At 39.0% G+C, this 21864-nt stretch overlaps 1 long non-coding RNA gene across 1 annotated transcript; it reads left to right on the forward strand.

The window, feature by feature from the left end:
- Nucleotides 1-4274: 4274 nt before the first annotated feature.
- LOC144045075 (uncharacterized) lies at nt 4275-18921 on the forward strand. Its single transcript, XR_013291421.1, has 3 exons — nt 4275-4559; nt 16579-16700; nt 18156-18921. It is a non-coding gene; the product is annotated as an uncharacterized LOC144045075 (long non-coding RNA).
- Nucleotides 18922-21864: the final 2943 nt, after the last annotated feature.

Raw genomic sequence — 21864 nt, forward strand, 5'->3', positions numbered from 1 at the left:
ATTGGATAAGATAATGTATCAGTACATTTACATGATAAAATAGGGTGAAGGACTAGATAATTAGTTATTGTGCTTCTTACTCCTTTTGAACATGTAAATTATGACATTATTAGTGAATCATTTTCTTTCTTCATTTTTAACTTCAACTTATATTTTGTAATGTTATTATATATTTAACCAACCAACAACAACTCTCTGGCCTGTGGTCTCCTCTTTGCCAACAGTATCCGACGATCTCTGCTTCGTCAATATTTTGAAGCCAATGTAATGCCTCTACTTTTTCTTTTTTTGTCAGCCCATGGTGACATTTCTCTTAATGCCTTGCTGAAAAGTGGTTGCTATGGAAATCCGACAGCGTTGTCATCGGTGCAAGAATAATGACTCATATAAATATTTTCATGTTTTTTAATACAATAAAATGGAATCATAGGAATAATATACATACAGGCACATGAAAAGTCATAACGTCAGAAAGGCAGAAACATTAGATAATTTTGTAAACAGAGTAACAAGTTTAAGCTTCAAAATACAGCTCTAGTTCTACTGTTAACAAACGGCGCCCTACAGAGAAATCCCTGCAAATGTTAACAAGTTACAACAAACTGTCTTCGGTGGTCAGAGCGCTCGGTGGACTGTCGTTATTCCTCCTCTTTGATGCCTTTTACAAATGCACGCAACCACACCCATAAAAAAATGACGAAAAAAAAATACTCCAAAACTCTAACAACTGATCAAGGTTCTCTGAAAGAAAACAAACGACGACGGCCACTACCGGAAAAGGTGGTGCAATATGAGATGTTCCCGGAAATACGTCACAGTTTATAACATTTGAGGGCTCCAAGTGGTGGAGTGGTACTGTCACCTACCTGCGATGCAGGTTGGCGTGGGTTCGCTTCGTCGCCTGGGAGACCATGTTTGTATGTGTGCGTGTTTGTATGCATGAGTATAAAAGAAAAAAAAACTACAAGGCAAAGGTTTACATTAGCCACTAGGTTGTGCACATGCCCTTTGCCCTGGATGAAAAAAATGTGCCCTTTTCTTTCTTTTTTCACCGCATTTGAGTTGTGCAGGTTTACTTGTGAAAAAAATTACCTCATTCTTGTATATCACAAAAACCTGCTGTTTCAACAGGGGTGTGTGCAGAGTTTTATTTTTATCCACTGTATCTTACCTTCGTCTCCTTTGTTGCCTGAACCTTCCGAATTCCACATCAAAAGCATGGCTTTACCTTTGTGATGATACAATTTTAACTAAGCAATGTAAACCTTTAAAATAGTTTTTCCTAATGCGCTTATCCTTATTAGGGTCACAGCGGCTGACTTTTGGGCGAAAGGCGAAACACCGTGGATTGTCATCAGCCAATTGCAGATTCTCTATTCTCTCTATTCTCTCTCTCTTCATGCAGAAAACAATGTGAGGGGTTTCAAAGTGCTTTTGTCTACCTCTGCTGGTCATGTGCAGTATGAATGCACAAAATATTTACATTTACATAAAAAAATTGACGTTATTTGGGCCAATATGCCTGCCTGAGGTATATTTGACTAGATTTTTCTGAAAGTTCGTTTAGATTCGCTCTGGCTTGTTGCTAATTATTAAATATTGCCTGCACTTCCTCTGTCCTGCACTGCATTCGGCTTTGCTAGCCGCACAGACATTTTGACTGTGTAGGTGAGCAATTTGGTTGATGGAAGAAAACGAAGAAACACTGGATGTATACACATGAAATCCTTCTCAATCAACACCTCTGGGCTTCTGTTAATGTGTGGTAGTGATTTTGTCCTCATACTAGGGCGGCAGAAAAGGTCTTGCTGGCCTTGACCACTCACCACTGCCATAACCACTTGTTGACTTGTCACTTAAAATATATTGTGCAAGCATAGTGTTACAAAAAGCCCTTTGAATATATTTTGCAGTATAGCTGTGCGATATCACGGAGTCCCTGTGGTGCCAGGGTATGAATTTATTATTATTTTTTACTAATCTGTACCCACAATTCACTAATCTTTTCCCACAGGGTACAGTTTGCTAAACTGTGGGTACAGATTAGTAAACTGTGGGAACAGATGAGTAAACTGTGGGTACAGATTAGTAAACTGTAGGAACAGATTAATAAACTGTGGGAACAGATTAATAAACTGTGGGTACAGCGTAGTATACTGTGTGTAGAGATTAGTAAACTGTGGGAACACATTAGTAAACTGGGAACAGATTAGTGAACTGTGGGTAAAGATTAGTAAACTGTGGGAACAGATTAGTAAACTGTGGGAACAGATTAGTAAATTGTGGGTACAGATTAGTAAACTGTGTGTACAGATTAGTAAACTGGGTACAGATGAGTAAACTGTGGGAACAGATGAGTAAACTGTACAGATTAGTAAACTGTGGGAACAGATGAGTAAACTGTGTGTACAGATTAGTAAACTCTGGGAACAGATTAGCAAAAGCAATTTTTACACCCTGGCACCAGAGGGGCTCCCTACGATGTAGCATATTGCTACAAACAAGCAAAAGTTACACCCCTGAGTCTGCCGTCCCATTTATAATGCTTTTTGAGGGTTTTACATTATTGTGTGCAAAAACAACAACTCATTGTATCACTATCACACTTGTGAAGTGCCAGGAAGATTGTAAAAGCACCATCAGACAAGACGACATAAGCAATTGATAATGTAGAAAACGGCTGACAATTGTACATAATCATTTGCATGGTTGTGCAAAAGCATTTACAATTTGACACAACATAAACAAACAAGAAGTTTTGACATTTAAAGTTCGGATCTGAGAAATCTACCAAAGCGGCCGAGAAAAACTGCTGTGTAAAAATAGAGGCGGTGTCATTAATATGGGAAGTAAAATTTTTGGGCGGTACAGAATATTCATTGATATTGTGGCTTCAGTGGAGTATCAAAGCAGCATCTGGTCTCAACCAGGCCTTTCCTCATTGAACCAAAGCATGCAGTCCTTCTAAATAGGATTCTTTCTGCTCTCGGCCCCAATGACCTCACCGGTCCTGTTGCCGTGGCAGCAGCAGGACAGATCGGACCTCCCTCTTTGTGAGCTGCTATGAAGTCGTACAGACACTGGAGGGAGTCCTAACTTAAATGTTGAGCGTGAGACACCAGACTGAGGTCTGAAATCTCCAAGGTCAGTTTTCTTTGTAGAGACGAAAAAGGAACACAATGAACTATTCCATATTGCTATCGTATTGCTTTGAGTGTCCACTATATAAATAGTTGTGTAGGCGTGGAAAATGTTATGCATTCTTTACATGTAAAAAACATTTACTTTATGATTGGTGGGCGCAATAATAGACCATATACATTTAACGCATGCAGATTTACACTTCCCATGTTATTCTGTTTCAGAATAAACTTGAACTGAAACACAATGTTGGGTTTGGAGGAAGCAGAAAACTTGTAGTTTCTTTGTAGCCTTGTGAAACCAGTTTAGCACAAGTTGAGCTCTTCTATTTCACACACTGATTTAATCCGCACACATTATGGGGCCATGTTGAATTTTCAATGTCATTTCCTCATTAACATAATCATTATCAGCAGCGTTAAATTGTCATGGGGGCGCTGTTGATGCGTGCTCTGACCTTTGGGTCTAACATTTCATGACTCAGATGTCCTCTGGGGATGTCAGCCTTCTTTGTTTACATTCTAAATAGAATATTGAGCGACATGGAAACAGGTTTGTTAGTTGCCTGACCCTTTTTCAGACCGAGTATTGCATAAGTGTTCAATGCTTGAAATGGAAGGGAATGCCTGCACCTTTCTGACACATTACAAGTCAGTCAGGCCTATTTTTGGACTGTAGTCAGGTTTGTGCGTCATGAGAGAGTATGAAAATTATTCATTGTTTTCATTATGCATTGTAGAGCTGATAGCTCCATGTTTGGATGGCAGAATGACCTGTTTTTTTTTTTATGTTATGGAGCTGTAGAGAAAGAAAGGTTATTGTGTAAAAGGGAAAAGCTAAATAGTTTGGTTTGTGAGTGATCAACAGGTAAAAATTAAGATTAATCACAAAGTGTACAGATGGCTCTTTGTGAGGGCCCACATAAACACACACGTGTGTTTGCTTTACATATATGCGAGCGGGCAGTAAAGCAAATACCTCTAAGCTGACGGTGGCTGAAATCCTCACGTGCAGCTAACGCCTAATGAAGACTTGTGTGCGTGTGTGTGTGAGTGAATTCATCCTGAGCAGCTTAGGCGGCATCACATGACACTTGACCTCTGACCTTTGCTGTTTCTTGTTCCAGTGAGAAACCCCTGGCCAAATGTATCCATCTACCCAAGAAACGGCACTGAGTGGGTTGGAATATTATTCAAAAGAAATATAAAAGTATACTTCCGGAACCCCTGTGGGATAGAGCCGAGCTGACGGTTCTTAACGACGTCCAGAAGCTGGCCGCACCTGCCGAGTGACCATTAAGTAGGCTGCTTGAACAGACTGCTGCAATGGGGAATCACAATGAACGTTAGCCCGAGGACATCACTACGTCTGATCTGTTGCCATAACAACTGCAGCTCCAGTCGAAGCAGGACGAAAAAGTTGGTGAATTAATTATTGGATTTAAACCATGACTGACATGTTAAACATCTATACTGTGTAGTGACGTGCAAAAGTATGATTTCTAGGGATGGCTACCGAGCCCGGTACTAGACTGGACCGGGGCTACATTTTTAACTCCTTGGACTCCTTCCTGTCCCAGCATAGTATTATAATATTACGACATGATACGTCATATTATATAAAAATGTCCATTGTGCCGTATAACCTTCTAGGTATTATACTGTTACGGGTTCAGTCTTGATGGAATGGTGGCAAATCTAGCTCGCCACCGAGTCACCGGCTTGTGAGCTGGGTCAGGGAACACACACTCTCACAGTGAAAGGTGAAGTTTTTTACGTTGGGTTAACTAAATATAAAAGTTTGGTTATTCTTGGTTTTAGTGGTCATGCTCGGACAGGCATGGCGGGATGACACCGTCTTTTATTTTGTCGACTACAGCACTTTTTTACCATTGCATGACGGCAGGAATTTTCAATGGATGATAAAAATAAGTAGCTCACGCACGAGACTGCCTCATTTAGCACCGCAATGTTGGTGCACCAAGTGATTGACAAACATGGTGGAGAGAGCGAAATGGTCAAATGTGTGGTTACATTTCTCAAAGGTTGATGGTGACGATGCACATTGCCGCAAATGCAGTCAATCATTTCTAATAGGGATGGGCCAATACTAATACCATGTATCGGTATCAGGCCGATATCGGCCTTATTTTAAGGTATCGGACACTCGTGAGTCTGCCGACATATAGTACAGCATTTTAAAAACGGAACAAACTGTGAGCTCAATTTTGGAAGTCTGTATTGTATCCATTGCATCTATTCATGTGAGGAGTCCAAAGTGACAGGTGCAGAGTGTTTTTCTGAGCTGGTGACTCAGAAAGTTCATTACATATTTCAAGTCAGTCGAGTGGCCGGCACGTGTACTCAATGCTTACATGTCTGTCTGTCTTTCCATCTATCTATCTATCTATCTATCTATCTATCTATCTATCTATCTATCTATCTATCTATCTATCTATCTATCTATCTATCTATCTATCTATCTATCCGTCCATCCATCCACACAATGTACTGTTTACATGACGTGTATGTAACATGATTCAGCTTATGACGCCCATATAGGGTCATGTAGAGTAAATACAATCCTAATCGCTCCTAATCCTGCTGAGTCGGCTGCTCCATACGTTTTACCTGCACTGTCAACAGATTGGGCAGGCATGGCTCAGGTGGTAAAGTGGTCGTCTGTCAACACTGTTGTTGTAGCTTAAATCCGAGTGTTCTTAATTGAGCAAGTCAACGAACCACCAGTAGATGAAAAGTGCTTTGAGTGCCTTCAAGGTGCAAAAGTGCAATAGTGAAAAGCCCCAGCCCCCCATAGTACCCATTCATGTTTTGTCCAAATAATGCATGACTAGTCTTTTGGGTACAATACAATGACAACGAATTTTAATGTGAGCGTGCATACAGAGCAGCTGTGAGTGAATTCCTGAATCCCCTTTTTAGCTTCATTGTTGACACGCACAACACAGGCAAACACTCCTACTTGTTTTGCATACAGTACCAAGAAACAAATGCTCATGCTCACATAAGCTCCTTCCATAGAAACAAAAGCATGTTATATAAGCAGACTTATTTTCGTTATATTTGTTGATTAGTTAGCATAGCACATCTGCCTCATTATTTTTGTTGTTTTCATTACATTTGTTTGTCTGCAATGTGATCCTACGACAGCGTATTAGGGCCATGTATAAATATTTTTTTTAGAGGGCGGGGGCAATATTCCGAGAAAAAAAACTTGCAAATTTGCCACTTGTCATGATCGAAGAGTGCAGTACAGACGCTCCCCACCTTACGAACGAGTTACGTTCCGGACGATCGTTCGTAAGGTGAATTTGTTCGTAAGTTGCTTCAGTGCTATATTTTGTATTATAATTTATGTTTAAAGCCTATATAAGTATATTGAAGGTTTATATAAGTATGTTTAAGGCTTGTACAAGTAACCTGCATTGGTTTGTACTGAAAAAAACTTTAAATAAAATGGAGAGAATACGTACAGTACTGTACTGTACTACGTATGTTAGAGAGAGAGAGCGAGAGACACACACAGTATGTACATGTACGTAATAAGATAAATAAAATGAAGTTTAACTTACTTTTGGAAGATGTACTCGATGCTTAAGGAGATGATGGAGGAGGAGGAAGAGGAGGATTTTAAATCATGAGAGATTCTTCGTCGTCGCTGGAATCGGCTTTAAAAGTTATTTCCTCCTTCATGGGGACTGCCGTTTCTTCTTCCTCCTCCTCGACACGTTGCTGAGCCTCCAATGAGCTTCTCACAGCGCCAAGCGTCGGTATTAGCGGCGGAAAGAAGCACTACGCGCAATACAAAATCTAACTTACAGCATCTCTTTCCGAACATTTTTCGACATACTGTACGCGCAGAAATGTTCGTATGTACCGTTGTTCGTAACTCGAATGTTCGTAAGTAGGGGAGCGTCTGTAGTCCGAAAGTAGTCTGCACGCACAGAGATAGACCAAGAAAAACACTTTGAAATCCTTTTCTATGTATTTATTTCTCTTATTGCCCTTTGAGTTCTGGTATACCTATGCCCTCCCTCATACTTAAATCCAGGAAATGCCCCGCTAACATACAGATGGACAAGCCCGGTGGGGGCCTGTACTCTACCTAGTGCCTAGTGCCATTACTACCATGTTGTTGTTTTAGATTGCATGCACTTCTATGTCAAACTTTCACTTCTCATGCGTCTCAATAATGTAACTTAAAACAACAACAACTCTCAGAAAGATCCTGTGCAATCCCAGTTCAACTCGGTCACTTGGAGCCATGTCCCTTTATATTCCGAAGACCAGAGATGCTTGGTCTTTTCCTCTTTGCAGCAGAAACTGTGGATGGGGTCTTAGGTGCAACTCTCTTTGCTCCTAATCAATAGAGGTTGTTAGGGCCTCTCTCTGTCTCCATTCCATTGTAATGCAGCACAGAGCACTGCACACACAGCTTTGACAAAGCCTGCTTGTACTCTTGCAAACCTTGAGCTGGAAGCCTTTGCGGCAAAAGTCTGTGACCTCACTCATTCTGTTTTTATTTGGACCCACAAAGCACACACATACAAGGGAAAGGTCCATTGTGGTAGCCACTGGAGACATATTAAAAACAGACTGAAATGCAATAAGGTCATATTTACAGTAAGCTCATGTTCTGTGGCATAGTCGGTCACAAACCGAGACGCATGCTCATTAGCTGACTGCGCTCCAATTCTGGTTAGGCTATCACAATGCTAATGGCTATGGTATGGCGAAAGCAGTAATAAAAAAAAGAGAATGCAAAACACACCATACATATACTGTAAACTAGCAGCAAATACATTACTGATCCAAATGTTTTTCTTGCTTTGGTCCAGTAAATCCATTTGCATTGTGTTGTACTAGCTAGCTAGAGCAATGTTAACCCGTCGTCTATGGGTTGGCATCCGCTTGACAAACCTGCTTCGTATGCTTCTGTGACGACGTGAGAGGCCAGCAGTGAAGTACTTTTTATTGACTGACTGCTTAACATTTGAATTTAGTATCCATCCATCCATCAGCAAATACGCTATTTCACAAAGACATGGATGATCAAAAGTGAGAGTAGATACATGAAGGCCACTGATATATCTAAATCGCCATAGGCTAGCTAGCGCCAGTTCATTCTGTGTTATTATTATGTGCCTGCTTATGCTGTCCGTTGCCACATCGGTCAAGAGCAGTGACAATGCTCTGGTCACATGAATCACTGCATCCTTTTTCACACAGAGCTCTCCAAGCGATATGTGAGTGGAGAAGAAAATGAGAGCTTTGATTGGCGGCGCATGGAGTCGCCTGTGTTCATAAATATGCCGACTTGCTTGTGTTTGCGAAATTACAAAAACACCTGGCCTAAAATGCCTCCATGCAGATTTATGTAGCGCGTGCACTGGATATGCGCCGGTCATGAAAAATCGAGCGCTTGTAGTGTTATTGTGCCACATATTTGTGCTTTTGTTTGTTTTCTCTTCAACACTAGCGAGCTGTTGCTAATTAGTTTGTTGTTTTTAAAATGTTGCAAACTGTTTTTTTATTTTATTTTATTTTTACAAACCCTTATATAGCGGCAGTGTTGTGCACTTGCCACATTAGTGACCAAAGCGAAGACCAGAACAGAACTGGGCTTTAGCAATAATGCCTCTGTATGTGTGTGTGTTCATATGTGTGTGTCTGTGTGTTTGTGTTTGTATGTATGAGCCTGCTGAGCCAGGCCTCTCATTATGTGCAATGTAATCTGAGCTTTTGGGGCCCGAGCAGGCCCACCGATTGAACTACACGGCGGTGGAGCACTGGTGCCACCCCCCCTGTGCCCCCACACTGTCTTTCCTGTGCTTTCACTCTGCTTAGCTCGGCAACTCTGATTATACAGCCAAGAGGGTGTGGCGGACGTTTGTTGTAGAGAAGTGGTGGAGGTTTGGTTGGATCAGAAGTGATGTTGAGAGTTTAGTAAGCCTTAGTTGTTCTTTTATGAAGACTCTCCAATCTTATCGCCACTTAATGATCAATATCATCAATCTGTGTTAAGTATCAGTTCTACTACAAATCTGATGATCAATTCCATTTATGAGCTTTATAGTACTAGTTCCTGTCTATTGAAAAAAAATACTGTAGACGTATTTCATGAATTACGGTAAAATACATTATACTACTTAGTTCCTTTTGACTGATATTCACTTTAACAAAAAATGGTCAACTTTCATATATTGATGGCTTTTGACAAGACAACAATGGCAAGCCATCCATCCATCCATTTTCTATAGTGCTTGTCCTCATTAGTGTCGGTTGACTTTGGCAGAAATGCCGAAACAACTGATTGCAAAAAAAATACCCCATTATACTTTCCATTGACCTTTCAAAACGTTTTTTTTTTTAATTAAATTTACCTATTAGATTTCTATAGTCGCAGATTGTAAAATTAAAACGTCAAAATTTCCTCATGCATGTCGAACATAGTGTTGCCACAGTTACCTTAATGTATTATTACTTCTTAAAAAGTAACATATTTACCTAATTGCTTATGTTAAAAGTAACTTTTTTTAAGTTACTTTTGGCACTGATGCGCAAAGTGCCCCTTTGTCCATTTATTTATTTATTTCATATAAAAAATAGTTTGTGAAAGTAGTTTTGTTGCCTTTAAAGAAATTATTGTTATTACGGTATCCTTGGATGACGTCATATTACTAGACGCGCGCCCCATTCTGCCAGGTCACGCGCCACCACACCTGCGGTCGCTCCATTTGTATTTACGTAGTCTCACAGTAAACAAAAGCCATAGAATGCAGAAAACTCAAGCAAAACCAACGCCTTTATTTGATAGATCTTGTAGCCATGATCACAGAGCATGCTGCGTGCTAGCCTAACTTCAATTGAAATGTGTGTTTATAAGCATTTCTATTCACAATAAATAGCCGGTGATCATCTGGATAGCTACGGTGGTCATGTGATATGCGATGAAGAGCAAGTTAGCTTAGCTGGCTATGCGAATTGCCAAACAGAACGAGGGAACTATTATATATGCTATAGCGCAGGACTATTGTTAGAGGATAAATTCAGTTTAACAAAACACTTGCTCACCAAAAGTAGCACAGAACTTAGCATATGCTAACATAACAGGTAGGTAAGATATAGACATAACTTGGTCAACTTAACAATTGTACACACAAAATGGACTCACACTGATTGGGCCATCGTCCCACAGTACTTCTACAGATTTTCTAAATTTGGCCTGTGGACTAATAGCATCACCTGTGCATTAGAAATATGTACATCAGTATTAGTCGCTTAGGGGCGCTAACAGCAGTCGTGAAAGGTGACCTTGTTTCTCTTTAGCAGAACTGGGTCTGTCTTCCACAGAACTGAGCGTTTGCATGCATATTATTGTGCAACATGTCACGTGGATGTGTGTCTCCAAGAGGAGGGGCCTGGTTGTTGTACCCCAGGGGAACTCTCCACCTCTTTTCACAAGTTCCCGTGTTCACTTTCTTTGTACAGCCTATAATTGGACGAGTGACTCAGTGTGGTGCTCTCTGGGGAGGACATTATTAATTTGTTGCCACTTCTGCCCCACTGCAGTTTCACTTCAAAACCGGATGCATGAAAGACTTTGGGAAGGTGTTTGTTTTGTATATTTTCATAAATCCTTTGGCCGGGTTTAAATGGAGCAATTGTTGAAGTAGAATTGGGATTTGGTGGTATTTCATATCGTCTTGCGTTCTTCCTCGCCACTCCTAGGTAGCTACCGGCGTGTGTCTGTGTTAGTGTGAGGGCGGCAGTTGGCAAAGCTCACTGTTTGTGAGTCAGCTGAATCTCTTCCACTTGGCACAGCATGACATTTGAGGGAGCGAGAGAGGCAGCAGCCAGGCTCATGACAGAGGCTAAGCAGACGATGGCCAGCGGTTAAAGTCGCAAGTCAAAGTCTTGAGGGCTGCTGAAGCCATCAACGTTGAAGCACGTGTCGTATGGTGTCACAAACAAGACAACAATAATAAATATAGTGACACCTCGACTTGTAGGCAGGGTTATTATAATTTTGGAATTTTCATTTTAGTTATTTTTTATCAGTTTTCAAGGTGGTGCTGTTAGTTTTTATTAGTTTCAGTAATTTTTTTTTAAATGTCTATTACTATCATTACAGTTTTTAATAAACACCATGGTAAAATGAAAAAAGTAATGCATTTTTTACCCAGCGTTGCATTTCGTCTGAGTTAAATGAAAAAAACAGACGAGCCGAGCCATTGGAGCCAAAAGTCAAGCACGAATTGTCGCCTAGCAGTGACGTCATCTGAAGGTGCTTTTCTATTGGCTGCTGCTAGATGACGTCACTTCTGTGTGACACACTTTCAAACGTCCTTATTCTGGTTAATATCGAAAAAAATATATACAGTACTTAAAATCACATTTAAAATCATACCCAAAGACTCATGTATTAAATTAATTACCAAAGACTAAAATGAAGGACATTTTTGCTATAACTACAGTTAGTGTTTCAGTTAGTTTTAGTTTTTTAAAAAGCATTTTTGTTTTTATTTTATTTTGTTAACAAAATAGTTTTTGGAATTTTTGTTCTAAAATAACCTTACTTGTGAGTGACCCAACTTAGTTTTTTTTTTTTTTAAGTTATGAGCCATTCACAACAGGAAGCAGTTTGACAGAACAATTCAAAAAATGGAGGCCAAGTGCGCTGTTTTCTGAAGCTGAGCCTTGATTACTTGATTCACTGTGATGCCATTTTTGTCGACAGCAAGTGACAAAATGGCCGCCCCCTGAGATGTGTGGATTTTGCTGCTTTGCTCATATCCCACAAACACAATATTAATCAGAATACTGTGGTCAGACTAGTGGGACTGCATATATCATATGCTTGAATCACTAACTCATGAAAATCAAGTGCATGTGTTTGCGTGACTTCCAATTACTGGAAACACACATGCAGAATCATGATGAGTTACCAATGGTCTCCCATCTCACTGTTTAGGTGCTTGCTTGCATCAGTCTGTCCATCTGTCCACCGTTCCACATTGAGCCTGAGAGGAGACTGAAGCTGTCTGCCTGCATTTATTCACTTAGATTTCTCCCCGGCACCAAACCGCATCCCCACCACAGGGAATGACAAAGTGAACATGCACACACACTATGTGAGTGAAATCTTCACGATGCGAGTAAATGTGAGAGAAAATGCTATTTATGTGTTGAGCAGCATTCCTGCGTGCATGCACCTTTGTTTGGCTGTTCACCACTGAGAAATCAAATGAAAGCCAAACCACATGCACCATATTTTCATTCTCTGGGTTCGTTTCTCTATCCTCTCTCACAATAGGGTAGCTGATGATTTGCACGCTACTATTTTTAGTAGAACATACGGGCTCATCTAACCTTACTGCAGCTGGAAAGGGAATTTGAGAGGAGCTGAGGAGAGGCGGGTGTGGTGGGGCTCCAGTGTGTGTCCTCAGGGTAGATCATGTCATCTTTGACCTGCTTCTTCATTTCTTTTTGTGTCTAAATCTTATGCAATGTCTTGTGAAATGTTCCAGACGCAGAGGTTTGCTCTCATAAAGATCATCAGAAAGCCCAAGTGAAGTTTTCATTATGGCCTTTTGTTTAAGAGTAGCTAGTAGCATACTGTACTGAACTGTAAGCGACGACTAAAGCACCCTTATCATAAGAATTAAAAATAAACAAATAAACAAATAAACAAATAAACAAAACTAGCATTATTTACTATTGGTCAGCTAATAGTTAAGAATTAAGTTAAAGAATTTGGTCAATTTGTGTACAGTCGCTATTTAACTCATTCACTGCCATTGACGGTTATAGACGTCAAAATTCTTTTGAACTGTTTTGATTAGTTTAACATTTTTTTCCACTTTTGTTAACAAAAGTATGAAAACCTAGATTGTTTTATTGTACATTTAGAACAGATATAAAATTTGTGATTAATCGTGAGTTTACTAGTCAAATCATGCAATTATTTACGATTACAAATTTTAATCGCCTGACACCCTTACATTTTTAATAATCTTTTCTATTAAAAAAAAATAATTATTGAAAAAATAATGTTTTCTTTAATAAAATATTTTTGTTTTTAATCTTTTCTTTAAAAAAATTATTGTAATTATTATTATTTTTATTTTTAACCTTTTTGTATTATTATTTGAATTATTTTTTAAATAATTTGAATTATTTTGTAAGTTTTTAAAAATATTTTCTTTAAAAAAATGATGTTAATTATTATTATTTTTTAAATTTTCAATAATATTTTCTATTTAAAAAAAATAGTAATATTTTTTTACATTTTTAATCTTTTCTTTAAATTATTATTATTTTTTAAAATAATCTTTAAAAAAAAAAACGATTATTAAAAATTAGGGGGGTCCGTAAATTTAAATCTTTAATCATAATTAACTGGATGACTTCTCCAGTTAACTCACAATTAATCACAAGCTTTATATATGTTCTAAATGTACAATAAAACATTTTTTCTAGGTTTTATTACTTTTGTTAACAAAAGTGGATTTTTTTAAAAACTTATAGAAATACATTTTTCATCATCTATAGCCGTCAATGGCAGTGAATGAGTTAATTGCCCTTTTTTAAATTGAGACCAAGATAAACCATTTCGAAATTTACCATTAATCTATGAACGGTACAACTCAAGAGAATATGTAAAAAATCTTCCCTCCCATTCAAACTGGAAATTGTAACATGGAAATGTAATTTGAAATGGAAAACGGAACGCTCCCAACTGAACGAAAAGCAAAAGCAGTATTACAGGTCATACAAAATGTATAGATTTATCAAATTTTTTCTTCTTCTCAATGATATACATTTAAAAAAAAAAAAAGCCTCACCCCTAGTAAATTGGCATGCTCTGGAGCCTGTTACCATAGAAAACAGTGCTCTTGACCTGTTGTCCCCATAGTTCCTTGACTCCTTTCAATTTCCTGTCACAGTGGTTGGCCTGAAGCTACATCAGTATTTCTCCAGGGACAAGCACTCTTAATGGAAGGTGGTTAAAAGGTGAGGGAGAAGGAGCTTCCATCGATTTCTGCCTTGCATGAAAACAATGCAGGTCACTCACAGGCTGAATGAAACTGGTCAACTGTGACTACGTTTACATGCAGGCAATAACCCTTTAAAAAAAATGAATATTGGCAATATTTGGGTTTTGTTTTTCCGAATATGCTGTTATTCGGGTTTTTAAAACCCGAATAAGAGCCCTGGGTTACTACTTTCATAACTGGAATTCTTGCTCATATAAACGCATTTGGAATATCTTGTTTTTCTCTGTGCGCATGCTCGTTATTTTCTTCTTCGTCTTCTTTTCTTCTTGTTCGCTTATTTGATTCGCAAGGAATCTTGGTCTATGTAGTCAGGACTTGTATGCGCAACTCCGGTCTACTTGCTAAAGGAGTCTCGCTTGAATTAATTGGTTTCACATTATTTTGTGTCTCTACGGCGAAAATGCCACAGTTTGTGCCTATACAGACGCTCCCCTACTTACGAACATTCGAGTTACGAACAACGGTACATACGAACATTTCTGCGCGTACAGTATGTCGAAAAATGTTCGGAAAGAGATGCTGTAAGTTAGATTTTGTATTGCGCGTAGTGCTTCTTTCCGCCGCTAATACCGACGCTTGGCGCTGTGAGAGCTCATTGGAGGCTGAGCAACGTGTCGAGGAGGAGGAAGAAACGCCGGTCCCCATGAAGGAGGAAATAACTTTTGAAGCCGATTCCAGCGACGACGAAGAATCTCTCATGATATAAAATCCTCCTCTTCCTCCTCCTCCATCATCTCCTTAAGCATAGAGTACATCTTCCAAAAGTAAATTAAACTTCATTTTATTTATCTTATTACGTACATGTACATACTGTGTGTCTCGCTCTCTCTCTCTAACATACGTAGTACAGTACAGTACTGTACGTATTCTCTCCATTTTATTAAAAGATTTTTCAGTACAAACCAATGCAGGTTACTTGTACAAGCCTTAAACTTACTTATATAAACCTTCAATATACTTATATAGGCTTTAAACATAAATTATAATACAAAATATAGCACTGAAGCAACTTACGAACAAATTCACCTTACGAACGATCGTCCGGAACGTAACTCGTTCGTAAGGTGGGGAGCGTCTGTATACACATACAGTGAATACAAGTATATAAGTCCGTACTTCTGGCGTGTAACCCACCGGAAATACTCAAGCCGTTGTCAACAAACAACAAACTTCTTGAGCGAGCAGGAAACCGACAACTTTATTCAGCGTGGTGAGTGACATAAATATATAATGTCTTTCATTGAACGTATAGTAAGTTAAAAGTTACTGACGTTATTTACGTAATTAAGTTGTCCGCGCGTAGCGGTACGAACGGGTTAAATTTTATTCAATTCAATTCAATTCAATTCAATTTATTTCATTCATTTGTAAAAGAACACAATACAATATAATATACAATACAATACAATACAATATAAAGCAATAATAAAATTCAAAGTAAAAGAAATGAAAGGGGACAGAAAGAAGTAAAACTTGTTTTGTCTGCCCCTTATTACATCTATCTATCTATCTATCTATCTATCTATCTATCTATCTATCTATCTATCTGTGCATTAGGGGTGTTATTCCAATGAGCATGTAAACGGGAGTAACTCTTTCCACCACGCATGTATCCGTGTTATCTGGATTGTTTCAGAAACCGTAAATCTAACCTAAACCCAAATATTGACCGCATGCAAACGTAGTCTGTGACTTAAACCAGCGCATTACAATGAATCAGCAGAAGCCAAAGTTGGGATAAAAGTTCCTGCAAAAAACATGGTAAAGACATGAGGTTGGTTGCTTGAAAATTGTATATCTTTCAAACAGAATTGCAATGCTGTTGTGACAATGTCCTTTTTTAAATATGAATTATGAATACACACTGGACATATTGTCTGAATTGTGTAAAAAGACAGTTTGCCTTATCTTCTCTTACGGCTCAGTTTGCGTGATCTGTGTGTAAAAGAGGCTAATGAAGGCAGTCCAAATCCTGGATGCTGCCCTGTTGAATTATGGAGCACATAGTCAGCATACTTGAGTTACTATCCATGACTGAAAGTCAGGCAGTCTGCCCCATGCTGCTTTTTAGAAATTGTTTTTTTTCCCCCACTTGGCTTTGCAAGTTCATTCCTAAAATAGATATTTTGTTAAATTAGGACCAGTTCTTGTTAATAATTATCTTATAGATTTAAAAGCGCATCCGTACATTTTGTCTAATGACACCCAAGACACACATCAAAGAAAAAAAAGCCTATAATCAGTGTGTGTGGTTTCCTTTGTATAGGAGAGATGCTGCGAAATGATGATGGTTATGTTCTGGTTCACTGAGAAGCGTGCGGTCACAAGGCCGCTTTGCATGTGTTTCTATTTTTCAGTGCGTCTGCGTCAGGCTCAACCCAACCATTAGCATGTCTCGTGTGTGGCTGTCGAGTGGATACGACTGCGGCATCAATTGCAGGGTGGGAGGAAGACAGCAGCTCCAACTGGCGTTTACAAGGTCACGTCAAGTCTGGGAAAAAAAAATCCATTGTCATTCAACTCAATTCAATGCACTAAAAAGCAATGTGGTTGTTCTCAAAGGCAGCAGTGTCGATCAAGGTGGTGCAATTGTAAAACAACACCTTCTTTCCGTTTGATAATCTAACTTCCTGAACACTGGGATCATTGTTTGTTGTTGTTTTTTGCAACGTCACATTTACGTAGGAATGACGAAGACAAAATCCCAAAGAGTTGCTCTATTCTGCCTCTCATACTCATACTCCTCTTTTTTGTTTTCCTCTGGGGTTACTCTCATAAAACAGCCCAACAATAACTTAACTTCTGTCATGTGCTCTGCAGCTGACAAGAGTTCACTCATACAACAAAATAAGGGGTGTGCATTAATGTATTTGTTTATATGATCAAAAGGGATATATATATATATATATATATACTTTATCTACATTACACAGTGCCTAAAGTGTTATACAAAGCCCAGCATTCAATTATTTGAAAACTCATTAATACACACTTTGATGTTGTAAACTAGTAAATAGTCCTCGCTACAAACATCCTGAATGCTGGATGGGTTACTTGCGCTAGCTAGCAGCGGAGACCTCAGATATTAGCTAGGACAAGTCTTGGCTGCTTGATGACGCACATATAGCCACCATCTTGTGTGTGTTTAACTGTAAAATCATTATAACTCAGTGAATTCTTTAGCATTTTTGACTTAGGGTTGTTACAAACTTCAGACATGAATCTACACAGTAAATTTGACTCTATTTAGAGTGGGACCAAATAAACTCAGTTTTAGAGTAATCTAATGCATTTGGAAAATAGTAAAATAAAGAATAGTAACAAATAAAAGTCACTCAAGGGTTGAGGAACGAACTCACGACCTTCAGTTTGGGAGGCTGCCACACTACCACCTGAGCTATGCCCCTCCTACTGTTTGCTTACGTCCAAGAGGAGCCCAAACACATAGTTTTTGTTCTCTTGGAGTTAGGAATATTCCAGCTGACACGAGTGATATACTAACACAGCGCAGGAGTAGATCAGCAGTCTCCCAAGCTGAAGGTCGTAAGTTTGTTCCTTAACCCTTGAGTGACCCCCCCACCCCCCACACACACACACACAATTCTTTATTTTGCTCCCTTCCAAGTGTAAATATTACTCTATAACAGAGTATATTTGGTCCCACTTAAAAACAATGTGCATAATACAAGCCACATTTCATTTTAGAATTGAAGCTTTCATAAAAAAGACCATCGTAGTACTCAGAGTGAAAGCTATAGCCTAGACAGTAGATCTATTTATTTATGCCGATGGCCGCTTGCCTGAAATATGTGCTTTGCTTCCTTTTTCCAAAAACAATCAAATCGTCAGTCGAGTACCATATATACTTTTAAACGCATATAAGCTTAACCTCTTGTTTGCATTCTTTATGATCACAATCATTTTTTTTTTTTAGGTCAACCCGTTTCTATGGTCTTCTCTCATCAGCATTACAAGCCAGCCCCTTCATCGTCATCACGCCAGCAGTCTATTTTTTTTTATTTCTTATCCTCCTCCAACTTCCCATCGTTCTCTCTGGCCATCTGCTTTATTCACCCCGCCACTCGTCCTCCGTCCCATCCTTCTTAGCGAGCCGCTGACGTCTGCAGTAGAGCTGGAGCGCGGCCAAGAACCGCACTAAATCAAACCCGTTTCTAATAAGATGCTCACACACGCAGATTGATATGAGCGCACATGCATTATACGTATGAAAGTGACGTGCTTACACATAATACTGGATCAGGTCGTTATTACAGTGGCAGGTAAATGTTACTCATACACAGTTCTAAACTTAATACATCGATTTGTAGGTTTTAGTTAAGGTGGATTTTTGTAGACCGCTTTTATTTAGTATCCCATTCAAATGTGCAGATGCACTGTGGCATAATATTTTGGAAGGTGGTTGTATAAAGCATATCATGTCAAAAATGATCAGGCAAAGGAACCCCGTCAAGGAGGAAATGAACGCAATCTGCTACTTTTGATGTCATCTGAAACCTGTCCACTTGGCCTGCTCTTCCGTACTGTTTACATGAAAGGAATCCATCTGCTCTTTTTATTATTTTTATCCACACGTGTCCTGCTGTGTGGTGAAAGTCTCTGATCCGCCCTTAAAAACACAATCAGCAGCCTACCTGTAAACAAGAAAGACAAATGTTTTTAAGTCTAATAAAGGTTTAAGTGAAAGTAGGGGGATATTTTTTTTTTTTTATAGAGTGAGTTTCTTAAGATGGAACCCAGAGGCAGCAGATTCAATGAAAACAGCAGAGGCCCCAGAATTGGACCCTTTGGAACCATGTGCCATGTGAATTCATATTGCACATATTCGTTTGACCATTTTCTTTTCTTTTTTTTGCTCGACATAGTTAGTATGAAGGGATTGCAATAAGAAAGAAATGACATACTCTAAAAACAGTTGGGTCAAAAAAAAATAGATTCTGCAATATATTGCGATATTACAGCGCGCGATTCTCGATACGATATGCAGCCAAATAGATTTTTAAAGATCATTTTTTTATGGGAATATTCAACAAAACGTCTTACTTAGGGTTAGGATTCCCACATTAAGCATGGAAGAATGTTATATTAATGGAACATTAAGCCTTAATATTTGATTTCAGTGCTGTTCAAACATGAAACAGACTGCAAACTGTTTGTTAAATGCAGTGGCTCAGTTATAAGCCGGAATTTTCAGATAAATAAATACATTTTCATAGAAATCTTAAAGTGTACATGTACAAGTTTAGTGATTAGTATTTTCTAAATTTGAGTTTTTAAAAAATTGCAATAATCAATTTATAGATTCGTATCGAGTTTAATCGGTATCGAATCAAATCGTGACCTATGAATCGTGATACGAATTGAATCGCCAGGTACTAGGCAATTCACACCCCTAGTCAAAAATAACCCATGTATGGGTCAAAAATTGACCGATCCTCTACTTGGGTCGTCACTTTAAGTCAAGAAATTGGTCTTTTAGTGTAAAACAACTCATAAATATTGGTCAGATCCTTTACTTGGGTCAAAAAATGGGGTCATTTTGTATAAAACAACCCATAAAGTGAATCGGTCCATTTTTTAACCATAATTGGGTTACTTTTGACCCAACTGTTTTTGCACGATATACCATCACAACAGTCAAAAATCGACTACTGAGCACACCAAATTAACTCAGGGCATTAAGCGAGGCATGTCATCACAAAACATTTGCATGTCTTAATTGACCTCCACCGAACCCGTGAGACTGACTCACTGAACCCTTTGCGTTCAATCGAACCCAGGTTTAAGTGTGAGATGATATGATAATATATGATGATATGATGCATGTAAATTCATCTACTCTTCCTCCTCTTTACTTGGCTACACAAGTACCTGCAATATTCCTCTGACAGCACAGTGGGCCCTCGATCACACCACAGGACGGCTGTTTTATGCGCCCACCGTCAACTGCAAGCGGCCCAGCGAAGGAAGAAGCGTGAACAAGTGGTGAAATAGAAATGTGTCGCTCCATCGAGACGCATGGAGAAGAAGCTACCTGCAGCTTTTCTGCCTCACCCCACAATCACTCTCCAGTGGTGTGGGTGTGCGCGAGAGGCATTCAGCGCATTGAGCAGCAGGATCATTTCTTCTCATCCGCAGATGTTTCACGTAAGTGCTCTGCGGAGGCTGCCAACATGTGCGCCGTCTCACGTCGACATGTGACACTGCTGTGAAAGCCAAAGCTATGATTGAGGGGAAAGCAGCTAATAAAACGCATTTGCTCCTTTTATATGGAGAGACTGTACCCACCCTCGCATTATCCCTGAAGAGATTTGGTTGTGAGTATCAGGAGTGCGTCACCATGAACAGCATGACAATGCAACATTTGAACGACGGGATCAGAGGCTTGTAAATAGGACGATAAACGAATGGCAGTACCGTAATGTCAAATCCAGCTAGTGTGTTTGTATCCTTCATTTGCATGCAGGCGCTGAGCTGCCTCAACAGTTGGCCCCGCAGACGACATTTAAACTGAGGGCCAATTATAGACTCATAAACCTCAAAGGAAACCATCATTATGCGACACTTCTCACATAAGATTCATGTTGGCTGAATCATTTTCATGTAATAGTTTGCAGTCTGTCATTATTATTATTCTGTCAAAAAAAAAAATCAAAACATATAAAATAATTTCAGCAATGTTATATGACAAAGATGGACTCTGTATGTGTGTGTGGAAAAAGAGCAAATGGGTGACACCATGTAAAATTTCAGCCCAACTTTTTTTTAAATTGGTCACATTCCTAAGCATTGTGGACCCATCAGAACGTCCCACGCACACACAAAGTGTGCCTACACACACGGAGTAGCTTGAAGCATCTTTGTTCCGAGTGGGAGAGCGGTGACATCATTTCATCCATCAGCAACCTGTGTGCAAAAACAAACATTCGCTGATAAATACACTACAGCTTTATTCGCTGAGGATTTATCTATCTGTGTTCCGGTCCAATGGCAATCAAACAAATAGGCATCAATGCAAAATACATCTTAAGTGAGAGAAAAATACCTCTGTAGTTAAATGAAATGACTAATTCCAAAACGTTGCCTGAATAATAAAAAGAAAAAGTAATGGTCTCTTTACATTATGAATATGTCAGCACAGCAGGTTTGCTTCATCACAATTTTTGCTAAGTGAGCACAAGCACAACCCCTTGCTCACAATCTCTTTCATAAAATACCTCAGAATAATGCGCATGATTTATTTGTTGCCACTAAACCCGTCCAATTATGCTCGTCACGTTCTTTAACTTCAGCCAGGAAGAAAAACAAAAAACAAATGATTGTTTTTAGAGATCTTGGGGGGGGGGGACAAGTAACTTGGTGGGTGGACGTGCCCACTTGTGGCCTCCCCTTGGGAGCGGGTCTGGATAAATGTCTTAAAATGACAAAAAGCAAAAGCAACACAATCACAAGCCATGGTACTTGTAAATGTATTACACTGTACATCTAAACGTTCAAAATAATAAAATAGATTATAATACACAATGCTCAAAGTGTATAAAAACTACCACTAACTTAACTTTTTGTATGGTTTTATGAGTAATTTGTACCAATCATTTTTGATTAAATTGAACTATACCCATTTT

The sequence above is a fragment of the Vanacampus margaritifer genome, chromosome 2 (assembly GCF_051991255.1).
Source record: "Vanacampus margaritifer isolate UIUO_Vmar chromosome 2, RoL_Vmar_1.0, whole genome shotgun sequence".
NCBI classification, from domain to species: Eukaryota; Metazoa; Chordata; class Actinopteri; order Syngnathiformes; family Syngnathidae; genus Vanacampus; species Vanacampus margaritifer.